This window comes from Canis aureus, chromosome 5 (genome assembly GCF_053574225.1).
Source record: "Canis aureus isolate CA01 chromosome 5, VMU_Caureus_v.1.0, whole genome shotgun sequence".
In the NCBI taxonomy this organism is placed as follows: Eukaryota; Metazoa; Chordata; class Mammalia; order Carnivora; family Canidae; genus Canis; species Canis aureus.
Window position 1 is genome coordinate 3,315,245 of NC_135615.1, and position 20,042 is coordinate 3,335,286.

At 39.7% G+C, this 20,042-nt stretch overlaps 1 pseudogene; it reads right to left on the reverse strand.

Annotated features, from left to right (window-relative positions):
* Positions 1–9,233: 9,233 nt before the first annotated feature.
* Positions 9,234–10,415, reverse strand: LOC144313304 (elongation factor 1-alpha 1 pseudogene; annotated as a pseudogene).
* Between the last annotated feature and the right edge of the window lie 9,627 nt (positions 10,416–20,042).

The following is a 20,042-nucleotide window of genomic DNA, read 5'->3' on the forward strand; positions in this document are numbered from 1 at the left end:
CACACACACACACTTACACACACAATGTATATAAATTTATAGAGTGGTGTGGACTTGACTTCTTTTAGGTGCTCTGAAAGCCCTCCACTGCAAAGCAACTAGGTCCCCCCACACTCTCCAAGGGCCACCCCCTGAAAAAAAAATGCAAGCTAGCTTGGAGCAGGTGGCATCCTGAAGGGGTGAGCTTGCCTTGGGTTGGTGGAGGCCCACAGCAGTGTTGCTGCTGGGAATTTCTCCTTGGCTGGGAAGGGTAGGGGAGCTGGGCTTGGGTTCTGGAGCCAGACAGGCAGTAAGTAGAGTTCAATTAGGAAAGCAAAGCATCTCTAGAGGAAAGTTTCCTAATTTAGACCTGGAGGACTCAAGGATCAACGATCCCACAAAGCTGACCAAAACACAGGAAAAGACAAGCCACTGCAAGGGCAGCAGCAACTTTCACACCTCCAGGGCTGCAGGGATGGGTTTTACATCAGTGAGGAAAGGAGGCACACTTCACAAAGGGTGCTGGGTAGTTGGTTATTCACATGGGGAGAAACACAATGTCTACATATCTGTAGGACTAATACTTGAATGTGAGCAGAACAATCAGAAGAACATTTAAGAGCATAGCTCCTTGACTTGGAGTAGTGAATGCTTCCTTAAACAAGACACAAATAGACTAACCAGAAAAGAGAAGATTGATACATTTGACATTAAAATTAAGAATTTTTTAAAAAGTAGGCTCCACCCTGGGTGTGGAGCCCAATGTGGGGCTTGAACTCACAACACTGAGATCAAGACCTAAGCTAAGATCAGGAGTTAGACACTTGACTCACTGAGCCATGCAGGTACTCCAAGAATATCTATTTTAAGTGAAATCAAAAATACAAATGGGAGGGACACCTGGGTGGCTTAGTGGTTAAGCATCTGCCTTTGACTCAGGGCCTGATCCCAGGGTTGGAGATCAAATCCCACATCAGGCTCAGCCTGCTTCTTCCTCTGCCTGTGTCTCTGCCTCTCTCTCCATCTCTCATGAATAAATAAATAAAATCTTTAAAAAAAATACAAATGGGGTTTGTAATATATGCAATTTAGAGTAATATCCAAATATATAAATAATTCCTATATATCAAAGTTAATCAAAGAAAAATGAATAAGAGATGGAAGTATTTTATAGAAGAAACAAATATAGGCCATTAAATACATGAAAAGCTGTTTTACCTTAATAGTGATAAAGAAAATATAACATCATGAAATATCATTTTGTAAATATTAGATTGGTAAATTAAGAAGTATGGCCACACAGGATGTTAAAGATGATACAAGAGACTACCCTCTCTGATGATAACAGAGTAACAGGAACCAGATTTACCCTCCCAACTTTACATAACTGGAAAAAAAAAAGGATATGACAAAACTTTGGTTTTCAGCAGCACAGGATAAGACCCCTGAAGGAGGGGAAATAATTGAGGTGAGCTCTGCAATGCCCAGGTATACTGTCTGGAAAGTGCTTCCAAGGCCACTGTGCAGGGAGGAGAAGCAAACAGAGCCCAGCTATCTCCCCAGGTTGACACAGACTGTGTCAAGGTGAGGCCAAGGTCACCAACGTTCACAGAGGACAGGTGCACAGAGAGATGCCCCCAGGCCTGAAGAGTTTCCATCTCAAGTCTTCACACTGACACCAGGCCTGAGGAAAGAACCATAGAAAAGCCAGGCAGAGCAGTTAAAGGAGTTCACGCAGAGCCAGCCAGGCATGGTCTGTGTTTCCAATGGCCAAAGTGGAAAAGACTCGTTTTCATGGCACAGCAGGGAGAGTTACTCAGAAAAATACTGCCTTAGTGAGTGAGATTGGAAGCAATCTTCCCCAGTCAGGTCACTCAGCTTGGTCAAGATCCTGATTGCAGCCTTATAAGAGACTAAGTTAGAGAACCTAGCTAAACCAGGGCTGAATCTTGATCCAAAGAAACTGTGACATTACAAATGTTATTTTAAACCACTAAGTTTTGGGATTATTTGTTATGCAGCAATAGGTAACTAATATACCCACTTGCCAGAACTGATCCAGCAAGCTGTGCAACTGAATATCCAATTTTCCAACAACAGAGACCAATACTGTGTCCTAGTTGGCACCATCCCCTGGGAAGATCAACCAGCTATTAGGAGACAATTTGACTACATGGGATCCCCTTGCATCTTGGAAGGGATAAGATACATTCTGATAGGAATAGACACAGTCCACATGTTCATTTACCTTCCCTATTTGGAGAGCCCCAGCCCCACTAGCCCAGGCCTTATAGAATATTTCACTGTCCTGAAATGCCTCATAACATCACTGCAGCTCCAGAGACCCATTTTATAGCAAGATAAGAGAAAGAATATACCCCATGACCATAAGATCCCCTGGTCGAATAATAATACCTAAAAGCAGCTGACCTGTAGGATATCAGAACAGGCTGTTAAGGGCACCGCTGAAGCACTTGCTTCAGGGCAATACTTAAAAAGAATGAGGTGCCACCCTCCAGGACGCAGTCCACAGTTTAAATATAAAGACCTTTACACAGTTCTGTGTACTCAATAGGAACAATACACCAGCCTGGGGATTAAGAGGCCCACCTGCATCATTCCCAGGGACCCACTCAAGAAGGAATTAATGTTTTTCACCTCAAGTATGGGCTCTGCAGTTCTAAAAGTCCTGGATCCCAGGAGTATACTTTTATTAGGAGAAGTACCAGCTGGTACTCAGGCTCCCTGTGTCAAGGGACCTAATAACAGGAAGAGGGGTCACCCTCCCAGCAACACAGGCTGACAGTGATCACCAGGAAAAGAAACACACACTTCTGATCCATGCTGGAGATAGAGAAGAATATGTTTGGCACCCAGGTGGTTGATTTGGGTACCTCTTAAGAATAAATGAACAAATGCAGCAATCTCAGCCTAGAAGGAGATAATGATCAAGGCTCAGTCACCATCCCATGAGGCCAGTAGGCATGCTAGCTGAGGAATGGAGGGATCTAGGATGGACAGTGGAGGAAAGAGATGAGGAATATTGATTATAGCCCCAAGACCAGCTATTGTGGTAGAGGCTATGGTTTGTCTCACTAACTGCCCCCAGGAAGAAGCCCTTCAGAATCTCAAAGCAGTTGCTCCTATAATGTATGTGAATCTGACCAGCTCCAGGGGTAAACTGTGGTGAATACTACGGCACACCACTCACCTCCCCCTTCAATGAAGGGTTTGAATCCTTAGAGGCAGGGAGTTTCATCACTAGACAACCTTCATCTCAGCCCCTTCTGGGACTGCTACAGCTGAAAGAGCTCTTTGACTCAAAGTCATGGTAGTCCACACACAGCGACTAACCAGTGTGGTCCAATCAGGACAATAATGCATCATCAGTCTAGCTCCAGAGCTCCCCATGGGGTCAAATAGGACTATCATTTGACCAGCACAGCAACTCAATTTCTCTTTCTGCCCAATTTGTTTTTTCCCCACCTTTCCATGGGTGTTGGTCCCCAGAGCATCCTCACCAAGCCTTCTGGATGTTAAGGCCATCTGAGAGTCAGCTTCCCAGGGAGCCCAATCTCTGGCAGCAAATTTGTGCCAATAAATGTCAAAGCTTAGACAAGTCAGGCCATTCTGAGAAAGTTTTAAGCTTCCAAACTACTCAAAAGAGAAAACTTTAGAGGCACCTGGGTGGCTCAGTGGTTGAGCGTCTGCCTTCGGCTCAGGTCGTGATCCTGGGGTCTTGGGATGGAGTCCCACATCAGACTCCCCACAGGGGGCCTGCTTCTCCCTCTGCCTATGTCTCTGCCTCTTTCTGTGTGTCTCTCATGAATGAATAAATAAAATATTTAAAAAGAGAGTAAAAACATTAATTATATAACCATTAAAAATAATTTTAAAAATAACACCAGATTCATTCAGCTTTATAGGGAAGTGGTATCCAATTTCAAGGTACAGACTCCTAGCTTAGAAAATTTTTTAGGAGGACGCCTGGATGGCTCAGCAGTTGAGCGTCTGCCTTTGGTTCAGGGCCTGATCCTGTGGTCCCCGGATTGAGCTCCATATTGGGCTCCCCGTGGGGAGTCTGCTTCTCCCTCTGCCTGTGTCTCTGCCTCTCTCTCTGTGTGTGTCTCTTATGAATAAGTAGGTAAAATCTTAAAAGAAAAAAATTTTTTTACAGAAAATAGAAAAAGACACCGCTGCAATGTATTTTAAGATAGTTAAACTAACGAGATTAGTCTAACATTGGTATTAAAATGAGGAAAGTCCAGTAAATGAAGAAAATGTACAAGCTAATTCTTTTTTTTTTTTTTTAAGATTTTATTTATTCATGAGAGACACACAGAGAGAGGCAGAGACACAGAGGGAGAAGCAGGCTCCACGCAGGGAGCCCAATGCAGGACTCGATCCCAGGACTCCAGGATCACACCCTGGGCTGAAGGTGGCGCTAAACCACTGAGCCACCAGGGCTGCCCTCAATGCCCTTTCTTAATTTAAAAAGAAAATAGGGGCACTTGGCTGGCTCAGTCAGTAGAGCTCTTGATCTTGTGGTTCTGAGTTCAAGGCCCACAGTGTGTGTGTGGGGCATACTTAAAAAAATAAATAAAAAACTTAAAAAAAATAAGAATAAGGAACTACTAAAACTTGACAAAGTACTAAGAGGAACCAGCATGTAAGTAAAAAGGTAGAAGCATTATTCAGCTTTGTATTGTAATGAAGTACCCTGCTAATGCAAGAAGACAAGGAAAAAAAAGGTATAAAAAGAAAAAGAACAGGAATAACCATTATTTACAGAGAAGAATGTCTATGTATGAAATTCAAGAGAATCTACAGATAAAATTTTAGAAATGAAAGAAATTCAGTAAGGTGCTAAGTACAAGGTAAATAAATTAAAATTCAATAAATCCTACATACCTACAAAAAAGCAAGTAGAAACTGTGATAATAAGAAAATCCTATTTACAATAGCAAAAATGTATATATAGTACCTAGAAATAAATATAACAAAAAGTTGTACAATTTTGCAGCAAAATTATATGTCTTTACTAAAGAGTACAAAAGAATATTTATGAATGGGAAATCTCAGTATTCTAAAAGATGTTAATTCTCATATCGATCTATAAATTCAATGCTATTCCAGTCCACATCCTAGCAGAGTGTCTTCTTTCACAAAAATTGGCAAATTGATCTAAAACTAAGAGTAAGTTACAAAATTTCAATGTGGTTGATGAATAATCGCTTCTCCCCAAATGCCAGATCTCAATGCCTGGTAGCTGTGAATATGTTACCTTATACAGCAAAAAAACTTTGCAGATGTGATTAAGGATCTTGAGATGGAGAAATTATCCTGGATTATCTGGGTAGGCCCAAACACAAGAGTCCTTATGAGAAGAAAGTGGGAGAGTCAGAGAGAGAAAAAGTCATATGACCACAGAAGCAGAGAGAGAAGAGGGTGGGCAGAGAGAAAGAGAGAGAGAGAGAGAGAGAGAGAGATTGAAAGATGTTTCTGTGCTGACCTTGAATTCAGAGAAAGGAGTCAAGGAATGCAGATGACTTCTAGAAGCTGAAAAAGTCAAGGAAAGGGATTCTTCCCTAGAGACTTCAAAAGGAACATAGCCTGGTGACACTTTGATTTTATACTTCTGATTTCCAGAACTGTAAGAGAATAAATGTGTGTTGTTTTTAGCCACTAAATTTGTGGCAATTTGTTATAAGAGCATCAGGAAAATAATACAGAAAAACAGTCCAAATAATTTTGAAGAAGAATAAAGAGGGAGCCTTTTAAGTATCAAGACTTTATATACAGCTATTGGGGTTGAAAATCATGTGAAAATTACATAGACATGGACTGATATAGCAGTGAAACAGCTATAAACCATCCTTGAGTTCTTGGTACACCTGGAGGTGGTATTACAAACCAGTGAGGAAAAGAATGGGCTAAGTAAGTGGTGCTAGATTTTGCATGAATGATATCTACATGTACCAAAAGGATCCATGTTGACAACATGTCTCCCAAAAAGGAAAACTGGAAATTATTTTAAGCATTATGACACTATTTGTATAAATTTACACACATAAAACCACCCTAAATAGTTAAAAGTGCAATTATAAGATGACAAGGACAAGGACAACACAGGCATGGGAGGATAGGCCTGAACATGAACATAGTGGCTACATCTGGGGAACGGTGAGCCTAGGGTGTGCCTATAATGATCTATGTCTTATACATTTTTTAAACAAATGTTTTTTCTGAGAATTAGGTACACAGATATGATATTTTCTCTTTGAAATATTACATCAGTTTAGAACTTTTTTACATACGTCATCAACTATGATTGAATTATTGTAGCAGAAATGGCCACCCATTTACCAAATACCATCCCTCTTTGTTCTTAGTAATAGATGCCTCCACCCCTCTTTTTAGCTAGCCATATTGCATCTTGAAAAGAAAACTACATTTCTTCATTTCCCATATGTTCAGAGACATGGCTGAGTGACTAAGTTCCAGGTAAGGAAATATGTGGAAATACGTGTGGGACTTCATGGAAGCTCTTTAACAGAAGCCAGTTCAGTAAAAAGGAACCTCCTTTTAGCCCCCTTGCTGCTCCCTGGCTTGCTGACACCCTGCCAGGATCCAAAGAAGACTTGGACCTTGAGGTGACCTTGTTGATGGGTCATATCCTGAGGATGGAGGATAGAAACATAGTCAAGGACTTGAGATTGGCTTCTTCTATGTGGAGCCATCATACTGGCCCTGAAGGGTCTACCTGTGTCGGGATTTTTTATATGAGAGAATAAGCTCTCGTGCTTAGGCCACTTTCTTGAGGTTTCTGTTATACCCAGAAGGCAACTCAACTGATAGAGCCACCATGTTGCTCTATTGCTGTGGTCTAAGCAGACCATTACTGTGATGTTAATGATTCAATTTAAATTTGATCCCATTAATTTTAATTGTATGTATGTATGTATTTTTTAAGTAAAGTCTACATGCAAGGTGGGGCTTGAACTCATGACCCCAAGATTAAGAGTTTTATACCCTACCAACTGAGCTAGCCAGGTACTCTATAATTAATTTGAATTTTAGTTGGTAATGTTTATTCACAAGATTAAAGATTACAGATTCCATCAGCACCCATGAAATAATAAAGTAAGCATTTTGTATTTTATCTATGGTTTTTAATTGCTAAGTAAAAAAACCCCACAGAATATAATAACTTCTATAGACAAAATACCCCAAAATAATATTTCTTGCTTGAAAGATTGTTAAAAACACATAATTTTGTAGCTTCTATTTTAAGGCAGAACATTTGTCTTTCATTTATAGCTGGCACCATAATTCTTTTGAGAGAAAATAACGATTTCTCCTGGGAAAATACATGTATGTGTTTTGGGTAAAAGCTGATTCTGAGAGCCAGCTCTGGGTTTGAAGAAGGTGCAAACTATCACGCATTAAAAAGGGGAGAATTTTGCAGGTCCAGGGTTCAGTTTTTGCAGGGCATGGGGGTTGGAGAATAGGAAGCATTCATGTGTGATAAAGCCCCCCCCACACCCCAGGATCCCGTATTTTCCCAACTTACAAACATTTGCTCACTCTCCTCTGTGTGTGTGTGTGTAACTCTATGGTAGTATACATTCAAGGCAGCGATAGCATGAACGGTTGCAGAAACAAGGGACTGCAGCTGATATCTTGCTCACTTTTGGGGGTTCTTCATGTTATCCTCTGACAGTGAGTGCAGCTGGGAATAAACTACCCTCGAATGTAGTCATAAGTTCCTCATTGGTGGCTGTCAAACCAACCTGCTTTGGTGCCAGAGATTGGGAAAGAACTATAGACCAATCTTGGTTTTTAATATGGAAACCAAAATCTTGAATAAACTATTTGTAAATATAATTTAACAATACTTTCACATGATATTTATTTATTTGAGAGAGAGAGAAAGCAGGAGGGAGAGGGAGAGAGAGAATCCTGAACCCACTCCCTGCTGAGCATAGAGCTGGATACTGGGCTCCATCCCATAACCCTGAGATCATGACCTGAGCTGAAATCAATAGTCAGATGCTTAACTGACTGAGCCACCCAGGAGCTCCTAATTTAACAGCACTTTTAAAGAATAATATGGATCAGCTAGGTGGAGTTCATTTCAGGAATGCAAAAAATGATTCAATATTAAGAAATATATGGATATAATTCATATATGTATTAAAGAGAAAAAAACATTATTTTCATGAATGCCAAAAAATATTACTACTTTCAGCATCCTTTTCTGATTTTAAAAACTATAGAAGGGTTAATTTGCTCTTTTACATGTGATTTTGAATATGTGTATGTCAAACAAAGTACCAGTTAACATCATATTTGATACTGAAACTACAGATCATTTATTGAAAACAAACAACAGATGAAACTGACCAGGCATGCACTGTGATTCTTCCTTTAACCCTTCTTCCCTCATTAGATCTTGTGTTATTTCACTTTGTCTTCTATTTTCCCCAATCCCTGTTCATTGCTGCACTCGCTGTGGGCGAGTTTGCTCAGCAAACAAGATGGTGATTGGAAGGCAGAGTAGATAACTTATACCTGGGATCCTCCTATGTATCTTTTTCACCTGCCTCTTTTTTGTTGGGAATATTAGGGTTATTTTTATGGGATTTTCCCCCTCACCTTCTTTCTTCATATACTGCTTCTGAAAGTACCAGTATAAATTAGAAACATCTAAACCCTGCTCAATCAATAGGATAGTGGGAATCTTCTGCCTTTCTCTCTCTCTTTTTTTAAAAGATTTAACTTATTTATTCATGAGACACACACACAAACACACACACACACAGAGAAAGAGAGAGAGAGAGGCAGAGACACAGATCAGAGGGAGAAGCAGGCTTCCTGCAAGGAGCCCAATGTGGGACTCAATCCCGGACTCCGGGATCACACCCTGAGACAAATGCAGATGCTCAAGAACTGAGCCACCCAGGCATCCCTGTCTTTCTCTCTCTCTTTTTTTTTTTTTTTTATGGGAATTGGTTATTTCTTCATTAAAATTTTATTTTAATAGGTCTCAAAATTCTGTGACATATTTTTGGTCAAGTTGTTTCCATGAAAAAGTACTGATTTTAAAAACGAATTACTTAAACCTGCCACATACACACAAACAACAAATGGTCCACAAAACATTCTCTTTCCTTCTGAAGGTTTTATCATTCATTGTTGTCATTAACCAGTGCTTTTTACTATCAAACATAAATGGCCAATTAACAAAACCATTCTGAGAGTGTTCTTCTACCATGGATTAAGCCTGGGGTGGCAGGTATTGGGTATAATATTCATTTAACCTTCTGAGCTTTCTGGGCAGACTTGGTGACCTTGCCAGCTCTAGTTGCCTTCTTGTCTACTGCTTTGATGACACCCACAACAGCCATCTGTCTCATGTCATGAATGGCAAAATGGCCCAAAGAAGGATAGTCAGAGAAACTCTCAACACATGTAGGCTTGTCAGGACCATATCAATGATGGCAATATCACCAGATTTCAAGAAATGGTGATCGTCTTCCAGCTTTTTTCCAAAACAATAGTCAATTTTCTCCTTCAGCTCAGCAAACTTGCAAGCAATGTGAGTTGTGTGACAATCCAGCACAGGTGCATATTCAGCACCGATTTGGCCTGGATGGTTTCATTTGATCCATGAAGCCAGCTGTTTCCATTGGTGAGTCACATTTGCTGTGATGTGACCCATATTGCCACAACAAATATCTTTAACAGATACGTTCTTGACATTGAAGCCCACATTGTCCCCAGGAAGAATCTCACTCAAAGCTTGATGGGGCATTTCAACAGACTTTACTTCAGTTGTAACGTTGACTGGAGCAAAGATGACCACCATGCTAGGTTTAAGAACACCAGTCTCCGCTTAGCCCACAGGGACAGTACCAATATCACCAATTTTATAGACGCTCTGGAGAGGCAGACACAAGAGCTTGTTAGTTGGATGAGTTAGTGGCAGAATGTAATTCAGGATTTCAGGCAGTGTAGTTTCACTGGAGTTGCATCGTTATGGGTGACTTTCTATCCCTAGAACCAAGGCATAGAACCCTTGGCTCAAGCATGTTGTCACCATTCCAACCAGAAATTGGCACAAACGCTACTGTTGGAGTTGTAGCCAATTTTCTTAATGTAGGTGCTGACATCCTTAATGATGTTTTTTGTATCTCTTCTGGCTGTAGGGTGGCTCAGTAGAATCCATTTTGTTAACAACAATAATTAGTTTTTTTACACCCAGTGTGTAAGCCAGAAGGGCATGCTCACAGGTCTGCCCATTTTTGGAGATATCTGCTTCAAATTCACCAACACCAGCGGCAACAACCAGGACAGCAGAGAAAGCCTGAGATGTGCCTATAATCATATTTTTGATGAAGTGTTTGTGTCCTGGAATCAACGATGGTCACATAATACTTGCTGGACCCAAGTGCTCCATACATAATTTAAAAAGAGAAATTGGTAACTTTCATAGGAGAGTGATGTCATATTTGGATTAAGATCCTATTCTAGGGATGCCTGGGTGGCTCAGTGGTTGAGCATCTGCCTTTGGCTCAGGGTGTGATCCCAGGGTCCTAGGATCGAGTCCCACATTGGGCTCCTCAAGGGGAGCCTGCTTCTCCCTCTGCCTATGCCTCAGCCTCTCTCTGTGTGTCTCTCATGAATAAATAAATAAAATATTTTTTAAAAAGACCCTATTCTATCTATAAAATGGGGATACCCAGAGCTTGCAGTATCAGGTTGGCTATGAGCCTGGCTATCAGCATGTGTGGAAGCTCTTATTTAGGTCAGAAGATACCAGAAACTGGGTATGTTACTGGGGAATGGAGGACAGGAACGAGACAGAGGCTTATTTGTCCATCTTTGGAACTTGCCACAAAATGTTGCAACAACGGGAGCCTCAGAGGCAGAGAAGCAAAAGAAATTTGAGAATGAATTTATGGAGTCACATCTTCAGTGGTGGATTGAGTAAGATTTAGAGCTGTCAACCCACTGGCTCCTGTATCAGAATGCCTGGAAACATTCATATGGAGACTCAAGGGTAAAGAGTGTTGTCAGGATTCATATGTCAGATTTCTAAACACACACTGACAAAAGGAGAAAGATCTCTGCATATGTGCTAAACCAAAGAGACTTGTGCCATAAACACAGGGCAGATGGGCAGCTACTGGAAGCAGTCTGTGAAATTGGGCTCTGTTGAACAAGTTCCCAGGAAAGCAGAGCACTACTGAGGAAATAGAGGCCTTGATTCTGTTAGGAAAGCTAAAATCAAGAGGAGGAGAGGGAAGAAACAGCCTTAAGAGTCTTGTGGGACCAAGATCTGGTAGTAGAATGGTCAGATATGGGCAGTGTGGAATGGAAGCAGGCATAACCCAGGATGCTAAATTCTTGACCACAAACTTCTAAAGAGTAAGGACAGGCCTGTCTCACTGCTGAGCAGAAGAGCCCTTAGAGCAAGTCCAAGGCCATGATCAAGACTATGCCCCACTTTTTCTCTAGTGTGGGGCCTTAAGTCATGGTTAGGGTTGTGATGACTAACAGGCCTTAGTAGGTCACAGTTGTTAGGAAAATTCATGGCTTTGGGGAATCATTGAATAAATGTCTATCCTTGCATTGGCTGGAAAGAGGATGGATATATATATATATATATATATATATATATATATATATATATATAAATCTATCTATATATATGCTGAAAGTGCATATATACATATACATATGTAATATATATATGATACTGTCCTTGTGGTAAAGTCCTTACTTTAGTCATGCAGATATTGAGGAGGTAAAAGGTATTTGAACCAAAAAAGATCTCTTTGGCACCTTAGTCTTCTCCACCCCCCCCAACCCCCCGACCCCCGTCTTCTCTCTCTCTCTTTACCCTCCTCACCTGCCATGACCAGGGACTCAGGCCTCAGGGAATGTGGTTAGGGGGGAGGGATTTATGCTGAACCAGGAACACAATCCCTATGTGAAGTAGAGAACATAATTTCAAGATACTGTAAGGGAACAAAAATTCTTTTTCCTACACTCTCCTAGGTTCTTTGGGGCCCTATAAACTGGGCTGACAAAAGACAAGTCAGCAAAAGAAAACCAAGCAGAAGTTTATTAGCATGTGCACCATCCTTACCCCTGGAACACTCAGAGATGAGTCACTCACAGGGGTGGTTAGAACCTGGCCTTAGGTAGCATCATAGCATCACAGCAAGGGAACACTAACGTGTTAGAGAAGCAACAAGACAAAGGAAAAGAACCTTGAGTCACTAAGGATCCCAATTGTGGGAAGGCACAATATGGAAAACCTAATGGTAAATAAAAGTTTGTTAGTCAAGAGTGTTATGTAGATTTCTCTAGTGCTGTCTCCAGGCTGATTAAGGTCTAAAGTTGTCTCTAGTGATTAATTTTGGTCCTTACTAGTATAGAGGGGAGGAGGATAGAGAGCTTCTTTGTAAATGTATGTCCTGCTTTTAGGCAAAGAGGGAGAGGGCAGAGAGCTTCTCTTGTATTTTTCTTCTTCTCAGTTGTCTTCCCCTCAAAATTATCATTATGTGAAAGTGGCATATTTTGGGGTGGCATGTTCTGACACCCTATAATACCTAATACCTTGACCATTTCCCATAATCCAGTATGACTGCTCCATTTCTTTTGAATGCCAAGAAGACAATAAAAATCTAAATTTTAACAATTTCAAATTCACCTTTTGTCTCACATACTATGAATTTTGTGTTGGGCTTAAGATTTAATCTATTTTAGGAGAAAAAAAATGTTACTACTTGAAAGGAAAAGATATAACATGTGAATAATAGGTATTAGAAAAAAACAAAAATCCCAAGCAGATGTCTCTGTTTTTCCTTTGCACACCTCCCTGTAGGCACAGCACAGGTGAGAATACTCAGTGAGGTGCCACCAAGATTTCAATGTCTCCCACAGTTATTTCTCCCTCCACAAGGGATGAGCACAGATGTAATTTCAAAGAAAAATTCAAGTGTGTTTTCCTGATGAATTTTCATAAAAAGTAAGCAGATTTCTTTCTATAGTTATTGTGCCTAGATTAGTGCCCAACTAAGAAGACGCTTAATGGACTATCTGATTAAAGAACAATTTCATGAAAATGATCACTAGTTTTATGCCAATTCATAGATACAATGTAATGTTATCAATTTTTTTTTAAATAGCTCCAGAAAAATATAGCAAATTACTTAAGTAAAAGCCTGATATTGCCCCATGGAATTATAGAACATTAGACCTGATTAATTACAACATCCGTTGTATGAATTAATCTACCATGAAGAATTAACGAGAATGCTCTTCCAGAAGAACATCAAGGAAAGAAAAGATGAATAACCTGATTTACAAAAACAGGCAGTGGGCATGATTTGACCTACAGGCTCATTTTGCCAATCCCTGCACTAGAGCTAAGATGTTGTTTACATTTTTAAATGACTCAAAAAAGTCAAAGGAGTAATAAGTCACAATATGTGAAGGTCATATGAAATTCAAATTTCAGTGTCCATAAACAAAGTTTTTTGGAGCTTGGTCATGCCTGTTCATCTGTGTGCTGTCCGTGGCTGCTTTTGCTGTACAAAAAGCAGTGTTGAGTAGCTGTGACAGAGACTGCATGGCCTACAAGGCCTGGAACATCTACTATCTGGTTCTAGCTGAGTATGTGAGTTAAAACTCAGGTCCCTACTTAGGAGTAATGTCACCTTGGACAAGTCACTCTAGGCCTCAATTGCTTGTCTGTAAATATGAAGGCCAACACTGGGGTCCAATTGGGGAGGATTCAGTAAGAGGGGGAGATCTGGGAACTCTCACATAGATGAATACCCATTGGATCATTCCCCCTTGTCATGTTAAAATAAAGATATCTTGGGATCCTTGGAGCTTAAAATCAAGTGTCCTCCAATGAGACCTCTGACCTGATTCCTTTTGGGAACCTAGGAAGCCCAAGAATGAGAAAGTGAGAATAAGCCATGGGAAAATGGAAAAATTAAGAGTTTGGAGTGGGAAGTTTTGATTCTAAGAATCCTTGTTTGTCTAATGAGATGTGAAACATTATACAAATATACAGAGTTGCCAGACTAATGTATTTGGAGCATACTTATACTAAAAACTCATTTGTTTTTTATCTAAAATCTAAATTTTACTGGGTACACTGAATTTTTATTTGCTAAATCTGTCAACTCTATATACAAACCTTAGTAATTTTTCAAAAAAATGACTAAATATAATGTTTGCTAAGAAATACATTCTATTAGTCTATCATTTTCCCCAAAACCTTTCTATGAAAAAATTACTCTGCTTTGTGTTAATAAAAAGGGGCCAAGAATGTGTGATTTTAGAACCTACTAAAATGTGCAAACCGACAGCTAGAGGGAGCCAAATGGATAAAGAAACAGAAATGACACCCCATATCCTAGACTGATGAGTCCTCCTGCACAGATTCAGAAGGAGCTCTATGTGAGAATTAGTCACTTTTCTGAAAGGTATATATTTTTTATTTTTGTGAACTAACATAATTAACACATTCAATGTCGAAAAAGGTAACAATAAACAGGTTTCAACAAAAAGATCCTTTTTCCATTTGTTCCTGGGTGGAAATGGGGGAGCAGTGGGAAGTAGAGCACAGACTGACATGAAATATATGAATTCCAAAGCCTAAGACTGATTCTGTAATGCAGTTAACATTATAAACTAGAATCTGGGACACCTGGGTGACTCAGTGGTTGAGCATCTGCCGTTGGCTCAGGGTGTGATCCTGGGATTCTGGGATCGAGTCCCACATCAGGCTCCTTGCAAGGAGCCTCCCTCTGCCTATGTCTCTGCCTCTTTCTGTGTTTCTCATGAATAAATAAATAAAATATTAAAAAATAAATATACCAGAATCTAATCTGAGAGATGATTTAGTGAGCCTGAAACAGCACAAAATCTCTCCTTTCAGCCCAGGAGATGTCATCTTCCCCAATAGTTCTCTCACTAGAGGGGAAATCTTAGCACACATTTGTCTTGTCAGACCTAAAAAAGAAGGGATTTTTCTGTTTTCTCTTTCCTTTTCAAGGGATCCCCTTATGCTCTGGTTTAAAATAAAATCGTTATACTTTTAAATTTTTCAAATGATCATCCATTGTTAAAAATTATGAGCTTGTAACAATTTATGAGTCAGCCAGATTTGCCTCTTGAGACACAAAGAGTATTTAGAATTTATAAAATGTTTTCTCTTTGAAAACTTGCTTTGCAAGCCTGTGATCTTCAAACTTCTTAAAAGCAAAGACTAGACTGCAAAAAGTATGTAATATTTCCCTTTGCCTTTCTGCCATAAGAACAATAGTCCTACCTGAGGCAAATGAATGCTGCCAACAGAATAGAGAGAGGTCATTCATCTGGAGGTACAAGGAGAAAAGCACATCAGGTATTTTAAAGGTAATATTACAGTGATTATTCAGCACCAAAGTCAACTCAGCTTTATCAAGAATTTTCTTACACCTGATGTTTACCCAATAGTTACTCAGATACAAGCAAACAGAAATAGTTCCTAAGTTCTTGCACATATATTCTCAAGTAGGATGTACAAATGTCCCTATTATTTGGAGGTCATCCAACTGTCCACAAACATTAGAACAAATGGAAAATATTTCTCAATGCCTGAAGTAAGTACAGTAGAAGATTAACTAGGAATCTAAATGGAAAAATTTTTCTAAAAGAATTTTTCAAATGATCATTGAATGTTAAAAATTATGCCACTGAAATAATGAAAGAACTCTTGATCTGGGGCAGGTGTATGGCAATCATGCCATCTGTGGGATGACTGGTTAATGTCAGGCAACCCGGGGGAGAGCTGGGAACCAGGTGATGGTCAGTACAGCCATCTTCCTAGTTACCTAGGAGCTGGAAAAATTATGTCTTGGGAGTCATTAACTGTTTTAAAAGATTGACTAAGAATTTGCAGGTATATAGTAAACACCTGTGGAAATAAACAAAGACCAACAAAGTGAGAAAAGCAAAACCTATTTATTGTGAGCTTGCTATGTAGTAAGGGAGACAGCCACAGTCCCTTGTGTTTTGGCGGGAACTCAAAAGGCAGGCAGAGGAGTGGGAAAGCTTTATAAAGTGCACTAAGAGGAGGCTTCAAGAATGCTCCATTGGAGGCATTGGCAGGCGCAGCTGCAGGGAGGCTAACTAGAAGCAGGGCATCCTCAGTGACTAGTTATGTGTGCACATTTGGCTTTCTCTGGTGGGTCCTGAATTGGAAGCAGGGACAAAATTTAGGGAAGCTGTCAGTTATTAATCAAGTTCTGGCCACTTTAGGCTGATTGTTATAGAAGTTATTGTTTAGCTTCCTGCATTGCCACTAGTGATAGCAATCTTGTTCCTTGTAAGTCTGATTTATGGCAGGCTGGCTTCCTGTGTTGTTTATTGTAGATAAGAGGTTGGTTTCCTGGGCAGGTTGCTGCAGGTTGTGAGTCAAAGTTTTATTTTCATACGTGGTCTCACCACTGCCCATTTGTATATTCAGTCTCTCATATCCCATTCCTTAATCTATATAATGGAAAGAAAAACTAAGCAAACACACCCAGAAGGTGTTGATGATAGGTCAGTTTTACCATTTTAATCATTATGCTCTTTTAGAATTAAGATATTTAAACTTCAGATATACTCTTCATCCAAATAGGTCAGGGTGCAGATCTTACAGAGAAACAATTTATGTTTTAAAAAACCAATGTCCTAAAATTATGCACTTTATTAGGTAGACTGCAAAGGCATACATACTATTAGGTACCATACAATAGAATATAAGCTCCACAAAGGACAAAACTCTGTTTTGTTCAGCACTTTTTCCCTGGCACCAAGAACAGGGTCTGATACATAATAAGCACAAAAGAAACATATATTGAATGAATTGATGCATGTTTCTAAGTCTTTTATAAATTTATTTTTAATTGTGGTAAAATACACATAAATTTGCCATTTTAACCATTTTCAAGTATACAGTTGAATAATGTTGAGTATACTCCAACTGCTGTGCAACCAATCTCTAGAACTCTTTTCATCTTGCAAAACTAAAACTCTGATCCATTAAACAACGTTGTGCTTCTTCTGCTCAACTCCTCCTGTCTCTATGAATTTGACCACTCTAGGTACCTCACATAAGTGGAGTTACACAGTGTTCGTCTTTCGAGATTGGCTTATTTTGCTTAGCATAGTGTCCCCAAGGTTCATCCATACTGTACATGTGACAGGAGTTCCTTCCTTTTTTAAAAACCTCTTTCTTACCCTCCACACACCCCCCCCAAAGTAGGAAGAATATACGCTGAAAACAATGAACTCATAACAGTGTCCTTGCTTCTCTTATTTCATTCATTTCCAGCATTTGGAAAGGGGTACTCACCATAAGCTTCATTTTTTCTCATCTGTAAAATGAAATAATAATATATGCACATGGGCACTGATCTAGCTCTCATGCTTGATGCAAAGCAGTCCTCTCCCCTGATCCTCCTCTTGAGCTGGTTTTCTCCTCACTCCTTCTCTCCCTACTCAATTCCTTTCTCTCCTTTTTGACCCTTCTGGGACCTAAAAGAAGGGGGAACAGAGAAAAGCCATGACATGGGATTACAGAGGACTTTACTGCAGGGCAGTATAGAGGGTGGGTGAGGGGTGGGTCTTCACATGCACAGGTCAAGGCCTAGGTGAAAATGATCACTGTGCCCAGGACAATGGAGTATTCTGGGGGTGGGGGAGTTCTGATTTTTAAAGGTTTAATAATATTCCATCATATAGGATATACTACATTTTGCTATCCATTCGCTTGTCAGTGGACCCTCCTACCTTTTGGCTATCCTGAATTGTCCTGCTATGAGTGTGGGTATACAAATATCTGAGAGCCTCTTTTCAATTCTTTTGGGTATATATTGAGAAGTGGAATTGCTGAAATATATGGTAAGTCTATTTCTATTTGAGAGGGGAAAGCACAATAGTACTTTCTATAGCAACTGCACCATTTTACATTCCCACCAATGGTGCACAAGCATGTTTCTAACTCAAGTTTGGATATCTAGTTTGTTGCTCTGGAGCAGATTAGAAGAAATAAATTAGAAGGAATCAGCAGGTAAATAATCACATGAAGTATCATTTGGCAATCTAATGTTGAGTGACAAGAATTCTAAGAAACAAACTTAGTACTGGATAATTACAATATTCAGTAACGGGTACTCTTAATGATGCTCTCGAGCTATAATTAAAAAGTCAAATTATGTTTGATTTCCATTATATAAGCAGCGACATATATTTTAGAAATATAGCCATCTAATCTAATTATGTAGGTATTGAAGAGTTTAATTTTATTATTTCAAAAACTAGGAGTTCCATCAAAAATGGTGAAATGTTTTGAAAGATTGGTCGTTAAGGAGGTAATTTTCATTTATCCAGAAATTTCACTTACATGGAATGGAGCCCTTCCCTGTCATGCCACATTAATAGGGTGTTACTATTTCCATATATAATAATCATACAGATGCCTTTCCAAATATGAATCATGATGTATTAAGTACAAATAGTAAGCTAAAACAACATTTTCAGTTAATGGTGACTGTGTGATTGCAAAATGTTTATTGATTAAGAAAAGAGGGAATCCATTTAGCTGGGAACAATCTTGGGGAGATGAATATTAAGATATGTAGAACACTTGAGGGCTGATAGTAGAGTTTTCAGGATACTCTAGGATTCCTGAAGTTCTATCCTTTCTCCTCTTATCTCATCTTTCTCCAATCCAAATTTACAAACCAAACTATTGAAGGATGACAAGCCTAACAATTTTTTAAATTTATTTTTTATTGGTGTTCAATTTACTAACATACAGAATAACCCCCAGTGCCCGTCACCCATTCACTCCCACCCCCCGCCCTCCTCCCCTTCTACCACCCCTAGTTCGTTTCCCAGAGTTAGCAGTCTTTACGTTCTGTCTCCCTTTCTGATATTTCCCACACATTTCTTCTCCCTTCCCTTCTATTCCCTTTCACTATTATTTATATTCCCCAAATGAATGAGAACATAAAATGTTTGTCCTTCTCCGACTGACTTACTTCACTCAGCATAATCCCCTCCAGTTCCATCCACGTTAAAGCAAATGGTGGGTATTTGTCATTTCTAATAGCTGAGGAATATTCCATTGTATACATAAACCACATCTTCTTTATCCATCATCTTTCGTTGGACACCGAGGCTCCTTCCACAGTTTGGCTATCGTGGCCATTGCTGCTATAAACATCGGGGTGCAGGTGTCCCGGCGTTTCATTGCATTTGTATCTTTGGGGTAAATCCCCAAGAGTGCAATTGCTGGGTCGTAGGGCAGGTCTATTTTTAACTCTTTGAGGAACCTCCACACAGTTTTCCAGAGTGGCTGCACCAGTTCACATTCCCACCAACAGTGTAAGAGGGTTCCCTTTTCTCCGCATCCTCTCCAACATTTGTGGTTTCCTGCCTTGTTAATTTTCCCCATTCTCACTGGGGTGAGGTGGGATCTCATTGTGGTTTTGATTTGTATTTCCCTGATGGCAAGTGATGCAGAGCATTTTCTCATGTGCGTGTTGGCCATGTCTATGTCTTCCTCTGTGAGATTTCTCTTCATGTCTTTTGCCCATTTCATGATTGGATTGTTTGTTTCTTTGGTGTTGAGTTTAATAAGTTCTTTATAGATCTCGGAAACTAGCCCTTTATCTGATACGTCATTTGCAAATATCTTCTCCCATTCTGCAGGTTGTCTTTTAGTTTTGTTGACTGTATCCTTTGCTGTGCAAAAGCTTCTTATCTTGATGAAGTCCCAATAGTTCATTTTTGCTTTTGTTTCTTTTGCCTTCGTGGATGTATCTTGCAAGAAGTTACTATGGCCGAGTTCAAAAAGGGTGTTGCCTGTGTTCTTCTCTAGGATTTTGATGGAATCTTGTCTCACATTTAGATCTTTCATCCATTTTGAGTTTATCTTTGTGTATGGTGAAAGAGAGTGGTCTAGTTTCATTCTTCTGCATGTGGATGTCCAATTTTCC